This window comes from Myotis yumanensis, unplaced genomic scaffold, assembly GCF_028538775.1.
Source record: "Myotis yumanensis isolate MYYU_CA2020_CCGP unplaced genomic scaffold, mMyoYum1.0.hap1 SCAF_12, whole genome shotgun sequence".
NCBI lineage: Eukaryota > Metazoa > Chordata > Mammalia > Chiroptera > Vespertilionidae > Myotis > Myotis yumanensis.
Genome location: NW_027223763.1, coordinates 41529740 through 41544256, shown reverse-complemented (window position 1 = coordinate 41544256; position 14517 = coordinate 41529740). Strand labels below are relative to the sequence as shown.

Below are 14517 nucleotides of genomic sequence, written 5' to 3'. Positions count from 1 at the left end.
AATACTGTGAAAATGGTGTGGTCAGGATCCCAGGCTTTCTCAACAAGGACTGTCCAATACATAAGGCTCTTAATATTTGCAGCACTTGCTTGAGTTTGAGAACAAAGCAAGAACCTATTAGAGGAAAGAGGATGAAGTGTTTCCTCTGGCTTTCAAGACTTCACGGAGAGTACTATTAGGTGTCATTTTAAAATTTTTGTTACAGGCCAATGTTTTTACTTAACACACTGTAAATGTGTTTACATTGCCCGTCATTTCTAGTGGAAAGCACATACCATACAGAAGGAACACGTCCATATTTAATGACATATTTTAGGAGCTGTTACAGCCGGTGCTAAATCCCTAAACCCAATCCAAAATGGGAGATAACCCAAGTCATTCATATTGAATTTAAAAATAAATTCCACACAGGTTTTAAAGCATAATTTTTGGTATTTAGATGTTCCTTGAAAGAGTTATCTTGTATTTATTTACCCTGGATGGTAAAAAGTGGTAGCCCAAAAGGCTTGGTAATACAGTAATTAATTAAAAAAATTAAATCATGGAATTAAAACCTTTCACGGGAAATTTAGGCAAAAAATTAAAGTAGATAATGAAAGAACTAAGAGTATGAAAGCATCATACCAACTTACAAGGTATAAATGCAAATGCTGAAAAAGGGGAAGCATTCAAAACCTAGTACTTTTGTCTAATTCTCAGTTTCCCTCACAAAAAACACCTTAAGCCCTAACCGGTTTGGCTCAGTGGATAGAGCGTCGGCCTGCGGACTGAAGGGTCTCAGGTTCGATTCCGGTCAAGGGCATGTACCTTGGTAGCGGGCACATCCCCAGTAGGAGGTGTGCAGGAGGCAGCTGATCAATGTTTGTCTCTCATCAATGTTTCTAACTCTCTATCCCTCTCCCTTCCTCTCTGTAAGAAATCAATAAAATATATTTAAAAAAAAACAAAACAAAACACCTTAAAAACTTGCTGTCATTTTAAGTAAAATTATTCTCTTGGATAAAGAGTGTATAACCTTAAATAGTAACTCAAGGTGAGAGGGACTTATACAGTTGGCAGGAGCATTCAATTAATTTATTTGGTAATACATTACAATAAGTAATCACTGAAAGTATTTTTAAATTTCAAAAACAGTAAAGGAGATCATGATTGGGCAGGGGTGAACTATAAAAAGGAAGTGATTTTAAGAAAATTGAGATATTCTTATTTAAAATTTTCAAACATGGTGCTATCTCATCCATGAAGCCTTCTCAGGATTCCACAACTTCCCTGCTTGTATTTCCCTGTCCTCTGTTTAAAACTTATTAGATCATCTTGCTTTCTGCCTTATGTTTCAATTATGCATGTACCTGTCAATCTCCTACATTGGACTGTAAGCTTCTTAAGAGCAGGAATGTCTTACTTATCTTAGTCTTCTCACAGGGCCTTACACGTAGTAGGTACTCAATAAATGCTTGTTGAACTTAGATCTCTATCTCTCTTACACACACCACACACACTCTCTCTTACTGGAATTTCCCATCTAATCCTTCTTCAACATTTCTTAGAGGCCCTAAGAAATGTGTCTAACCTCTCTATATCAGTTGCTCCGATTTGGGAAAAATTTACTACTTCAAGCAAAAAGTCAACGGATTAATTTTTACAAAATCCAATCCTAGTTTACAATCTAGTGGGTAAAAGGTATTAACAACCCCAGACAGGATTTCTAAAGATAAAGAGCAGCAAGCTATCAAGACAAGCTCAACCTTTCACAATATTTTGTAATAATTTAATACCACCATGAAATGCAGTAGGCACACAGGAAGAAGAAAGTGTTCCATTCCACTTTATCGTTACGCTGACATCCAATAAATGTTATCATCAAAGGGAAAGTCTGGAAAGGCTTCTCAATAAGAGATTGCAGCAGTAACTCAACACTAATAAAGGTGCTTTAAAGAGCTAAGTTTTCATGTTCTTTCTAACTGCTGAGCTGCTAAAATAGAAGACAAATTCACTTCCATGCATGCTTAGCACTTACACACAGTGGGCAAGGGCATCTGCCCTGTAGGCAATGATATGCTCAGACCCCCAAATCATCCAGCTCCTCCAACCCAACACACAGAGGGTCCCACTGCTCAGTGCGGTGCCATGCACACTGGCCCCACCATACTGAACACCTGACAAAAAGGCAATGATTTTGACAGTAACATGTAGAATTACAGTTTGGATACTGTTTTAAGAATTATGTCCTTAAACAACAAGAAAGCCCACTGCATGGGAGAACATGTGTCAATGATATTTCAGATAAGGGTTTAATCTCCAAAATTTACAGAGAATTCATACAACTTAACAAAAGGAAGATAAACAATCCAATCAAAAAAAATGGGCAAAGGACCTCAATAGACACTTTTCAAAAGAGGACATACAGAAGGCCAAGAAACATATAAAAACATGCTCAAAGTCACTAATCATCCTAGAGATGAAAATCAAAACAACAATGAGGTACCATCTCACACCTGTCAGAATGGCTATCATCAACAAATCAACAAACGACAAGTGCTGGCAAGGATGTGGAGAAAAAGGAACCCTTCTGCACTGCTGGTGGGAATGCAGACTGGTGCAGCCATTGTGGAAAACAGTATGGCATTTCTTCAAAAAGGTAAAAATGGAACTCCCATTTGACCTTGTGATCCCACTTCTAGGAATATATCCCAACAAACCAGAAACACCAATCAGAAAGGATATATGCACCCCTATGTTCATAGCAGCACAATTGACCATAGTTAAGATTTGGAAACAGCCTAAGTGTCCATCAGCAGATGAGTGGATTAAAAACATGTGGTACATCTACACAATGGAATACTATGCCACTATAAAAAAAGAAGGAACTTTTTACCATTTGCAACAGCATGGATGGAACTGGAGAGCATTATGCTAAGCGAAATAAGCCAGTTGGAGAAAATAAATACCACATGATCTCACTCATATGTGGGATATAATGATCAACATAATTTGATGAACAAGAGTAGATCCAGAGACAAATGGCAGGGGGTGTGGAGGAGTTAGACAGCAACCAAAGGACTTGTATGCATGCATATTAGCATAACCAATGGACACAGACGCTGGGATGGCGGGGGCTTGCCAGGGGTGGGAATGGCTGGTGGGGGGGTGTCAATCGGGGGAAAAGGAGATATATGTAAAACTTTAGACAATAAATAATTAAATTTAAAAAAAAAGGGAAAAAAAGAATAATGTCCTTGATCAAAGAAGAAAAAGAAAAAAAACTTGAGAGTATCAGCATCCTGACTATTATTACAAGCCTGGCTATTTTCATTCAAAAATATGTTCTCAGAACAAGTGTAGGCAAGATTTAAAAAGAGCTTACATCAGTCAAATCATTGCCTGCACAGGAATTCAGCATAAATTGCAGGTCTAAACCTATAGCTATTTGGGAGAAAATAGACAGATGGGGGGCGGGGGGGGGGAGAGATTAAGTTCACTTTCATTCAGAGATGTGCTTGGTTTTGTGTAAGCACAGTCCCAAATCTCTAGATAGGACAGTGCCTTCACACTGTTGCACAAGACACATTCTCCATTATTACCATGCATTCGTATTTATCTTAGCCCTTTTGTCTTTTTCTTTCAACTCTTAAAAATCAAGATGAGTCACTATCACCTGCAACTAACTATCTGGCATGTCCCCAAGAAATAAGACACTTTGCACAGTTAGTTTACTTACTTTGATCCTGGCTCACTGTTACTAAGCTGGTCATACCCAGGCCAATGTTTAGAGGTAGAAGAGGAATGCACCAACCTTTCATTATAAGCCTCCCTCAATGAAGTGAAAGGATAAGGGACTGAGGAATTTTTAATTCCATTCCCCTACCTTCTTTCTCCACTTGGTGAATTTAGACATTTTTGATAACTGATATTCCCCCAAATTAAGCTACTATTATATACAAACACCAATATACTCCAGACTTCTGGCTGGGTACCATGTATTGTTTACATTATCTCCTCCTTCAAAAGGAAATTTTCCTAATGTATACTAACTCTATTAGAATGTAATAGAGAGAGATCATGAGGACTATTTCAAACAGAGAGTCCTAAAAACCCTACACTTTACTAAAAAAGTAAAAATAAAAACCGGGGGCCACGAGGCCTTTGAGCTGGAATAAGTATGTGAGTTGGAATAAGTATTATTTAAAATCAGAAGATATTCGTTTTCTCCTGCTTAGAAATTCACTTTTCAGTTAAGCTATATTGTACTCTTTGCTAGAAAACTATTGTCAAGATACAGTAAATCCCTGGAAAACAAAAATTAACTAAAAATACTAAGAGTTTGCTTATGTTGAAAACAACAAAACAAATGCTAATGGATCTGTATTTAAGGAATTCAGATTAGCAAATGAGTTAATCACAAAAGTAAATATATCCTCAGCAAATTATATTGAAATCTGTTAAAATATGGATACCTCAAAACAAAGACTGTTTATTTATAATATCTAACGCCCAAAGTAAACCAAGCAAACACTTTCCTGTTTTTAAAGTTAAATACTTTGAGCTTTAAGAAATACTTTTAATTCATTTATTTCTCATTTATCCAAGGTACATGAGGCAGATGTCTGATTTTTCTGCCACCAAATAACTCATTAATCCTGTCTCTTTTTTTCAGATCTGCTAAGTATGGCTATGCAAAGCTATCTTGACCCTAAAGCCAAAATGGCTGTTAGAGCAAAAAGGCAGGAGAACATTATCATGGGCAACAAAAGAGAAGCAGGAGGGGAAAATACAGATCGACAGACCAACAGGGTGACAATGTACAGAGAGGATGACCATGTAGAATATCTAATACTCTTTGCCCATTCCAAAAAAAAAAAAAAATTAAATTAAAGTATGTAGGCGTCTGGGTAAAATAATTAAAGGATAAACAAACCTGGAAGAAGACTGTTTTTCAACTTGAAAAATTGGAGAAAGAAAAGGGTCCTGTTACCTACCTGTCTTTGTTTTTTACTTGCTTTACATTTTTCCCATGATTATTCCTGATTCCTTTTTCTCCCTAATTCTTTCCTTTGGAAAGCTGTTGTTTCCTCTTCTCCCTCCCGATGATCCTTAGACCATCCCCCCATGGGCCTTGCTCCCCACCGGCGGGGAGGACCTGCTGACAGTGACGGATGGCTGTGCAGAGGCACACACACAATGGCAGGCGCAGGCAAGCCAGCAGCCTTGCAGCTGGTCTTCCAAAGAAAGAACCCAAACCCAAGTCTGACCTGAGGGAGGCTGATTTAATTAAGGTCACAGCAAAGGGCAGAGCTGCCTGAGTGCTGAATTCTCTGCCAAGCGCCAGGGACAAAGCTTTAAAATACTTCTCAAGGAGAAAGATCCAAGACAGTTATGTTGGTAGAATGTTAAAAGGTAAGGGGGGGGGGGGGGGGGAGGGCAGAGATGTGTCTGATAATTAGGTACAGACGTACCAAAAGTTCATGATCCACTGAGACACAAACATCAAAATGCAGTGACAATCGGAAACTTTAATGAGTATGTTTTGACATGCCTTCCAGACTAAGAAATATTCCAGATGAATAACGAGATGTGCAGACTGAAGGGATCCAGAGCTACTCAATCCAGGATCAAAGCAAAGTTTCTATTCGTGGCAGGGCCAGGATCAGGACTCGAGGGTACTATTTCTCATATCTACGACACACCGCCTATTTTAAATATAACATTAACCACCAACGGTAAAGTCTTGCCAAAGGGAGAACACATTCAGGCTGGAGCATCTCCTATGAGACAAGGACTCTGCTAGATGATGGGGAGACCCTAATGGTGCAAAAAAAATGTGCATGATCTCTCCCTTCAAGGAGCTGGAAGGCCAGTGTTGATGGGGCAGGAGATGACCCGAGCAAATAATGACTGTGCATGTTGGGGCAAAGGCACTGGGCTAGTGAGTCTAGAGGTAATCACCAGCGTTTATTAAATCCCTACGAATGGAAGAGAGTTTAAAGTTTTAAGAGCCCTGGCAAACCTACCCAAATGTATATAATCAGACTGCTGCTGCTAATAGCTTCCTTACTTTGTGCGTGTGAACTGAAATCTACCACTGGACACTGCCACTAAAATGACTGCCCAGTGATGACCAATGTGGGGGAAAACAACAACCTCATGAAGGCTGGCAGGCAGTCACCTGCAAATGAGCTCCAGGCCAAAATACAAAACAGTCCGTCAGAGTCCCTGTCCTGCTAGGGCAGTGCTGGCGAACCTTTTGAGCTCGGCGTGTCAGCATTTTGAAAAACCCTAACTTAACTCTGGTGCCGTGTCACATATAGAAATTTTTTGATATTTGCAACCATAGTAAAACAAAGATTTATATTTTTGATATTTATTTTATATATTTAAATGCCATTTAACAAAGAAAAATCAACCCAAAAAAATGAGTTCGTGTGTCACCTCTGACACACGTGTCATAGGTCCGCCATCACTGCTCTAGGGCATGTGATTCTCACACTAAAGTGGTGGTTGGACTTTCCATGGCCGAACAGGAAGAGAATATGGTCAGCAGAACAGGAGAAGAGGGGCTGCGGGATGAGCTCAAACGCCACAAGCTTTAAGGTTAAAGCCACACTCAGACATGGTAACGAGGCAGATGGAAAAAGTTATCCATCAGCTAACCATACACTGTGAAGCCAGCCACATGGTAAGAACAGGGGTGTCTAAATCAGTGCAGGCACTTGGAAAAGCAGCAATGACATTAATCAAAAGAGGTCATTAACCAGGCTGAAAAGACGATTCCTCTCTCATTAGACCTTTTCAGCTAGCCCTTCATACACACCCAACTTCCTACCAGATTCTGTCTGTGAGCATGCCAAGGATGGCTGGGGAATGGCTATCATGAAACACCTATTAAACAATTAAAGCATCCTGGCCAGTTTTGCTCAGTGATTAAGAATCAGCCTGCAGACCAAGGGGTCACGGGTTCGATTCCTGGTCAAGGGCACATTCCTCGGTTGCAGGTTCCCCAGCGCCGTTTGGAGCATGTGCGGGAGGTAACCAATCGATGTATTTCTCACGTTGATGGTTCTCTCTCTCTCTCACTCTCTCTCTCTCTCTCACTCTCTCTCTTTCTCTCTCTCTCACTCTCTCTCTCTCTCTCTCTCTCTCCCCCTCTCTCTTTCTCTCTCTCTCACTCTCTCTCTCTCCCCCCCTTTCTCTCTCTCTCTCTCCCCCTCTCTCTTTCTCTCTCTCTCACTCTCTCTCTCTCTCTCTCTCTCTCTCTCCCCCCTCCCTCCTCCCTCTCCCCCCACCTCCTCCCTTCCTTCCACTCTCTAGAAATCAATGGAAAAAATATCCTCAGGTGAGGATTTTTAAAAAACACAATTAAAGCCACATCTTTTACATTAACGAAGTGCAGTATTTTTTAAATCCTCATAAAATTTATTTTTTATAGTGGTGGCACTGATGGTATTTAAAAACAATGTTCTGTGGTTGTGTTTTTTTAACCACAATAAGAAAACCAAACAATGATTCATTTTTCTCATTCCTTCTGAAACAGAAATCACCCATTTATCTTTGTGCTAAACTTAATCTTCACAATCCCTAAAAGGTTAATGATTCATTCCCAACCTCATTGAACATAAAGAAACTGGCTATTCACTCTTCAGGAGATAGAGTCACTGTTAGTAGAGTCCATTGTGACAACAGAAAGTCTACAGTCTCCCAAGTACAAGCCAATAATTAGGCAAGAGCCCCCAAATCAGTAGCAATTTCACTCTTTGGAGAAACTTGGTAATCCAACATGACCAGGACATCTCGTTTGTAGTGGATGTTCATATGTTTTAAGATACACATCAGCCCTAACCGGTTTGGCTCAGTGGATAAAGCGTCGGCCTACGAACTGAAGGGTCCCAGGTTCGATTCCGGTCAAGGGCATGTACCTTGGTTGCAGGCACATGCCCAGTGGGGGGTGTGCAGGAGGCAGCTGATCGATGTTTCTCTCTCATCGATGTTTCTAACTCTCTATCCCTCTTCCTTCCTCTCTGTAAAAACTCAATAAAATATATTTTTTTAAAAAAGCTACACATCAAACTCAGAGTTAACAAGAACAATTCTTTTCTCAGTGGATCAATATAAATTGTTGGAAACAATGTTCCAATTGAGCATTAAAGCCATCTATTAAAAACATATTAAAGCTAAGACCATCACAGCTCTCCGAAGCAAACTTTTCATAATATAAAATTCCATCAAGTGTTGCCCAATTTTTACTTCTTATCCAAACTAAGAGAGAGCCCCGATAAAATAAATGTAAAATGTTTATCCACTTGTTTTTATGTTTTAAAAACAAATGTCTTGTTAAAAATCTGGTTAAAAGGCTAGTCTAATAATAACAATTTCGAAGCAGACTTGCCTATTAGATCAAAGGACTGATTCGTTGGGAGGCAGCAATTCTGTGTTTTAAGTCTTTACATAGCTTCCGAGACTGTTTCACATTTTTTAAAGAGACGTTTTAATAAAGATCCTCTGCCTCGTTCATCTTTGTATTGCTCACAGCAACCAGTACACTGCCTTGCACGTCTTAGGAATGCAATAAAATATTTGCTAAATATAGTTCGTGACAACCAACATTAAAGGCTTCCCAAAGCAAGTATAAGGAAAAAGAAAAGCACATGCAAACATATTGTTGTATGCTTTTACACTATGATTCATAACACAAATCTGAATAATGTTTCCAGGAACTTGTTTCTTTAGAAAAAAAAATGTGCACTTCTACAATATTTGAAATGTCTTTACTATTTACAGAATATGCAAGTAAAGCTAACATTATTTTTACGCTTAGTTTCTTGTTTGACAGAAATGTATTACAAGTAACATCACCCCATTACATGCACCTTATCATCTGTAAACTCTCCCAAACGAAAAAGAAGTTATAGTATCTGCCTTAAACTTGGGTGCAATGGGTTTCTAAGCTCAAATGCAAATTATTTCACCATTAAAATCACTAAACCGCTAACAAAACCTAACAGTAACAAGTTAGAGTATACTCGGGGGTGGGGGGGGGGGGGGAGTACTGACTAGAAATAGGGACAAAGGGGTTCTTGTCCCTGCTCAGCCATTAATTTACTATGTGACCTTACCTAATTAGTTAGCCTCTCTGGGTCTCAACTTCCTCGTTTTAGTATGACTTTTAGGGCCCTTTAAAACTACATGCTAAGATTCAGCGTGTGTAGCACTGATCTGAAAACTGATTTACATTCATACTGCCCTCCCCGCACCCCCCAAAAAAAGTCACATTTCACATGACAGTTTTAAATGTCTGAGTATGGGTTTCTCTCAATGGCCATTTATTAAAATGTCAGATGAGCTTCAGTTCACTTCAAGGCAAGTATACTAACGCAAGTAGTGCTGAAATATTCAAGTTTCACCGACAGCAGCTGCTGCTGAGAATAGCCTTTCTTTAACTGTGTAGTTGAAAATTATATCTCTTTACAAATAGAGGAAACTAGGGTGATTTTTAAAACTTATGTTTCAATTACAGTTGACATGCAATATCATATTGATTTCAGGTGTACAACACAGCGAGTAGATATTTACATACCTTATTAAGTGATCACCCCGGTAAGTCTACTACCCAGCTGGTAGGGGTGATTTTTCTGGTCTCAACAATGCAAATGCATAGCTTTCTCTTCCTTTTATACATTTACTTAGGATAGAGGAAAGCAGAAGGGCTAGCTTGCTTTGAGAGGAGGGGTGAAGACAGAACAGACCCAGACAAGACCCTCTCAATCAATGTACTATACTAGACAGCCCATCCTTCCAATTAGTGCTCACAACCCAAACGCCATGAAAAGATTTCCAGTGTCTGGGATGCCTGAACAAGTGAGGAATGCCATGGAACAATAGCTAACCTCAAGTCTGAAGAATTGCACTATTCAGGACAAAACAGAAATCAGTGACTGAGATCCATTAGACTAAATTACAACTTTTTATATGTATAGCTTTAAAATGAACATATATTGAAAGTACCTTTTAATACCAAAAGACACTAGCTTGCATACACAGCATCTTAAATCTAAGTTAAACCTCGAAGAATTCCACCGAGTATTTTAAACTCATTTTACAGATGAAGAAGCAAAGTGTGAAGAATTAGGGGATTTGCCCAATAGCAAAGGGTTAGCAATTGTCAGAGCCTTGTTTTAAACTCAGTTCTGGTTTTCAGTCCTCCAATCTTTACATTTCAAAATGGTACTTTTGATAGAGTTTTCAGTCTCTACTATTTTGTCTGATTTAGGACATGTTATATTTCACTAAATTGCTATGCCCTCCCCTCCCAAAAAAACTCTGGTCCTCCTTTGGGTTCTTACAGCATTCTGTGCATAAACACACGCTTACTGGGCCTTCTCATTGTTCATTTCCTTTTCTCCTTGGCTAGACTCATTTCTTCAACAGCAGAGCTTGTCTTATCTTCCTTTATAGATAAGCCACTATGGTGGCTCCCTGTGACCTCCCACGCTTCAACCACTCCATCTAACTCCCCCTCCCAAACAACAAGAACACTCCACAGAGCTGGTGGGCATTCAGTTTGCTTCCACAGGGCCTGACACACAACAGTTGCTGAATAATTGTTAGTGAAATGGATGGTGGGTGGGAGGGTGGATGATGCACTACTCTATGTCACAGCACTTTACAAGGTACACATTTACATACAGCATCCCAGGTGAGTCTTACACTGTGGATTTCATAGTGATCATTTAAAAATCCTCTTTAGTGTAGTTCATCACATCATCATTCTCAATCTCAGACACTTGCCCAGAGGTACACAGCTAGTAAGTAACAGCCTTTCGATTTCAGTGTGGCCCACAACCACTTTACCCCCTTGCTTCTGTCTTCTATTTCCAAAGCAGCTGTTAGAGAACAGGCTGGACTTGGTCAGTTGCGACAAGAAAGAGGTGTTGTCCCATTCTGGTTTCCAGTTGTGAAACCTGAGACTCCTGAAAATCTGTGGGTTACAGGCTAGATCAAGAAGGGAGAGTCACTCCATTAGTTGTCACAAAGGAAATCATGTAGGAAGTCACTGATTCCACTTCCTGTCCACACACAAAGTGACCCATCCTCAGCTTGCTGCTCAGGCACAGGCTGTTCCAGTAGAGCAGGTGATGACTCAGAATTCACTTCTCACCTCAATTTTCTGAGGCTATAAACACACATTCATCAGATAAAAAACATGGTGTGGGGGGTGCTGACTTGAAAGCCAGAAGACAGACTTCCCGGTTCCACTCCCACACACTCTGACCGATCCTTTCGTGCAGATTCACAGAAAGCAGAGGGGACTGGTTTTCACACCAAGCCCCAAAAGGTGCTGCCCAATGTTTGCCGAGCAGAGGAAGTGCTGCACTTTCTTTAGTTTGCCCAGAAATGCAAACTCGAAAGAGCCCTTTGAATAGCCCATCAAAGGCACACAACCGGAGTGTGATGCCCAGAACAACTTGGAAAACTGCAAGCTCCCTTCAAGGGTCAAGCAAACAGTAACAGCTCCTTTCTAGCCAACCAAAGAACCTTGGGGCTCAACATCTTAAATGTGTGTGTTTCTAACACAGCCATTTCCAACGGGCATGCCTGGCTGCCCTAAGGATTCAGGCCTCCCTCAGCTCAGGTGAAACCTTCCTCTCTATCCCTTCCTCACATTCTCTTCACTTTGTTCTCTGGGAAAAGCTCAGGAAGACAACACCTGCACACGCTCAGCACGTGCAGTGATCATAATGCATTGTCACACTGAAGCAAGGAGAGTGAACACAGGCCAGTGAGTGGCTCCTATTCGGAATGAAAGTTCTTCAAGTTATTAGGCATTCTATTTCTTAAACCCTACTGCTGATGAAAGAGACATACAGCAAAGTCTGTTTTCCTAACCTCACGTGGAGAATTTAAGTGAAGGGTTTCTGCTCCACAGCGAGGTCTAGTGACACACTTCAACCCCCAGCAGAGAGCATCCAGGGATGTCGGGCCCTACGCCGTACTGCAAGGGATGCAGCAACCAGCATTAACTTCAGCATTTTGGGGTCCTCACGATTCCCCCTCATTTGCCAAGACCTCACAACTCGCCGTTGGAAAGCCAGGATTGGAGTCCTGCGCGAAGCTGCACGGATTTTAAAACCGCGCCTTACTTTCACTAACAGAAAGCGAGGTGGGGGCGGGGGCCCACCAACCGCGGGGAATAGTAAAGAGACAAAGATCACCCCAAAGGAAGACGCGCGCGCCCTGAAGCCAAGACTCTGCAACACGCATTCTATCCACCTTTCCCTGCGGTCGGCTTCCTGTGGGGTTTATTCCCCCGGCCCAGACCCCTCCAGAAAGTTTGAGGTTGTTCACGCAGACTTTCAAAGGTCCATTGTTTCCTTCCCCGTAAGACGTAATGAAAAGAGGGAGGCAGCGAACGAAATCACAGACCAAAGGTTCCCAAAGACCCTTTCTTACGGAGAGGATTTACTCCGGGGTATCTTGTTCCTCCCCATCCATAGAGGCGGAAAGGAGGCGCGCGGGGATAGTGGGGAAAGGGTGCTGGGGGAAGGGGGGGGGGGGGTGTTTTCCATTTCAGCAGAAATGCCCACATGCCAAACCGCCGGGAGCAGGGAAGGTGCGGGGGACCGCAGTCCGCGCTCTCACAGTGGCCCCCAGGGGGCAGCAAGGGAGGCGGGGCGGGGGGCGGGGGACCCCCCCTCCTCTTACCTTTCCCTCCCCAGCTTAGCGTCGGCTAATTCAGGTGTCTACACGGAGATCCAAAGAGACGGGGCCGAGTCCTGGGCGTCCCCGGGTCCGGCTCTCCTCTCCATGGCCAGGGAGCCCCCGAGCCCCAGCGCCTTCCGCCGCCGCCGCCGCTGCGTTTAGGCAACTGGCAGCCACAGCCTCAGACCGAGGTGCAACTCTCCTCCCGGGAGTGACGCGCACTCCCCCCGCCTCCGCCGCCGCCTCCTCCAGCCCCGAGCCGCGGGCAGGGGGCCTCGGCTCGCTCTCTCCCCGAGCAGGCGCTCGACTTTCCGGGAGGAAGAGGAGGAGAATCGCGGCCGGGGCGGCGCGGGCCGGAGCGTCCCCGCGACAATGGAGAGGAGGCGAACGCCGGGGGCAGAGCGGGTTCCCGGGAGTCGCGCTTGTCCCTAGTCGGCGGGCGCCGCGGCTCGCTAGGGTCGCGCTCTGCCTCCGCCGGCCAGACAAGCGCCCCGGCTCTCCAGGGCCCAGGGCTGCGGATTGGGCGGGCGGGCGGGCGGGCAGTGAGACGAGGGAGGTGGGGGGAGAGGAGGAGCCTGCGGCCGGAGGAGGCGGTGGCTGCGCAGAGCTCCTCCCGCCACACCGGCTCCGCGCGAGCCGGGGACGCGGGCACTTAGAGCCGGTCTCTGCGGCGCCCGGGAACCGCTGCCCCGGGCACGGCCGCCGGGGAAGGCTCCCCAACCCGCGCCCCGGCTGAATCTGACCCTACGCCCCGGCTGAATCTGACCCTACGCCCCCTTCACCTCTCGGCTGAGCCTGGCTCTGCACCCCATCACCTGCAGCCGAGCCTGGCTCTGCACCCCTTCACCTGCAACCGAGGCTGACACTGCGTCCCCATCACCCCATGGCTGAGCTGGACACCGCACCTTCACCGCTCCCGGCTGAACCGAACTCTGCGCCCCATCATCCCCAAAGGGACTCCCACAATCCCCGCAAATGTTCTGTTCGTCCTGCCACCGCACCACTGCCGCCCCCACCTGGCCAACCACCGACGCTGGGTTCTTAGTCCTTTTCCGAAGACCCAGCCAGCTCTCGGGTCAGGACAGCCTCTGGCAGCTCTGAATGGCCCCAGCTCCCCGTCCTAAAGGCAGAATAAATACACCTCCGACTCCCCACGCCCCCTGCCCGCGCCTCTCTGGAATGGCTGCGGCTTGCAGGGGTGGCGCTGAAAGCCACTCCCCGGCCCACCCCAGTGTCTGAGTGCCCTGTATGGCCGCCCCCACCGGGACTGGGGTAGCCCAGCCACCACCACCACGCCCCTCGCGGGAGCTGCTGTCACGGAGGAAAAGCCTTGGGCGCGGCCCGGGCTGGATGTCAGACCCACGAGGTTCCGAGCAAGTGACAGCAGCCGAATTGCCAAATCCGGACCGTCGTCATTCCCTGTTTGATTCGGAACTGGAAGCTTTCCCGTTAGGGAACTCTTTCAGTGAGTATAGTCCAAATAGGATTGTTCAATTTTCTGTTCTGTGTTGGTGGTTTTTTTTCTTTCTTTCTTTTACTAAAAACTCAGTCATGTAACCATGACACACCCAGCTGGCGGGAAGGAGAATTTCCTATTTCAAACATTTTGGTCCAGGACTTTGTAGGACTGAATGTTTCTAAATCTTAGCTGATGATAAGATTTCCCTGGGGCATTGGAAAATTTTGGATTCCCAGACCTCACACCTACTGAATCAGAGGGGCCTAGAATATGTAAGTTTGAGAAACAGAGCTAGAGAGCATTCTTGAATTAATTAAAGCCTGGCAAAATGGCAGTGCGGTTCAGTGCTGAGACCTTCCAGTGGTTCT

At 44.1% G+C, this 14517-nt stretch overlaps 1 protein-coding gene across 4 annotated transcripts in view; it reads right to left on the bottom strand.

The window, feature by feature from the left end:
- The window catches only part of CEMIP2 (cell migration inducing hyaluronidase 2), a 91700-nt gene that overhangs the window by 60161 nt on the left and 17022 nt on the right, over positions 1-14517 (bottom strand). The window contains exon 1 of one of the 4 annotated variants that reach the window (XM_070431504.1): positions 13707-13793. The exons of 1 other annotated variant lie outside the window; for it this stretch is intronic. The gene's annotated coding sequence lies outside the window, so the exon portion shown is untranslated. Of the gene's footprint in view, positions 1-12693; positions 13075-13706; positions 13794-14517 lie in introns of those variants that run through there. 2 more of the 4 variants (XM_070431506.1, XM_070431503.1) reach the window with 2 other exon arrangements.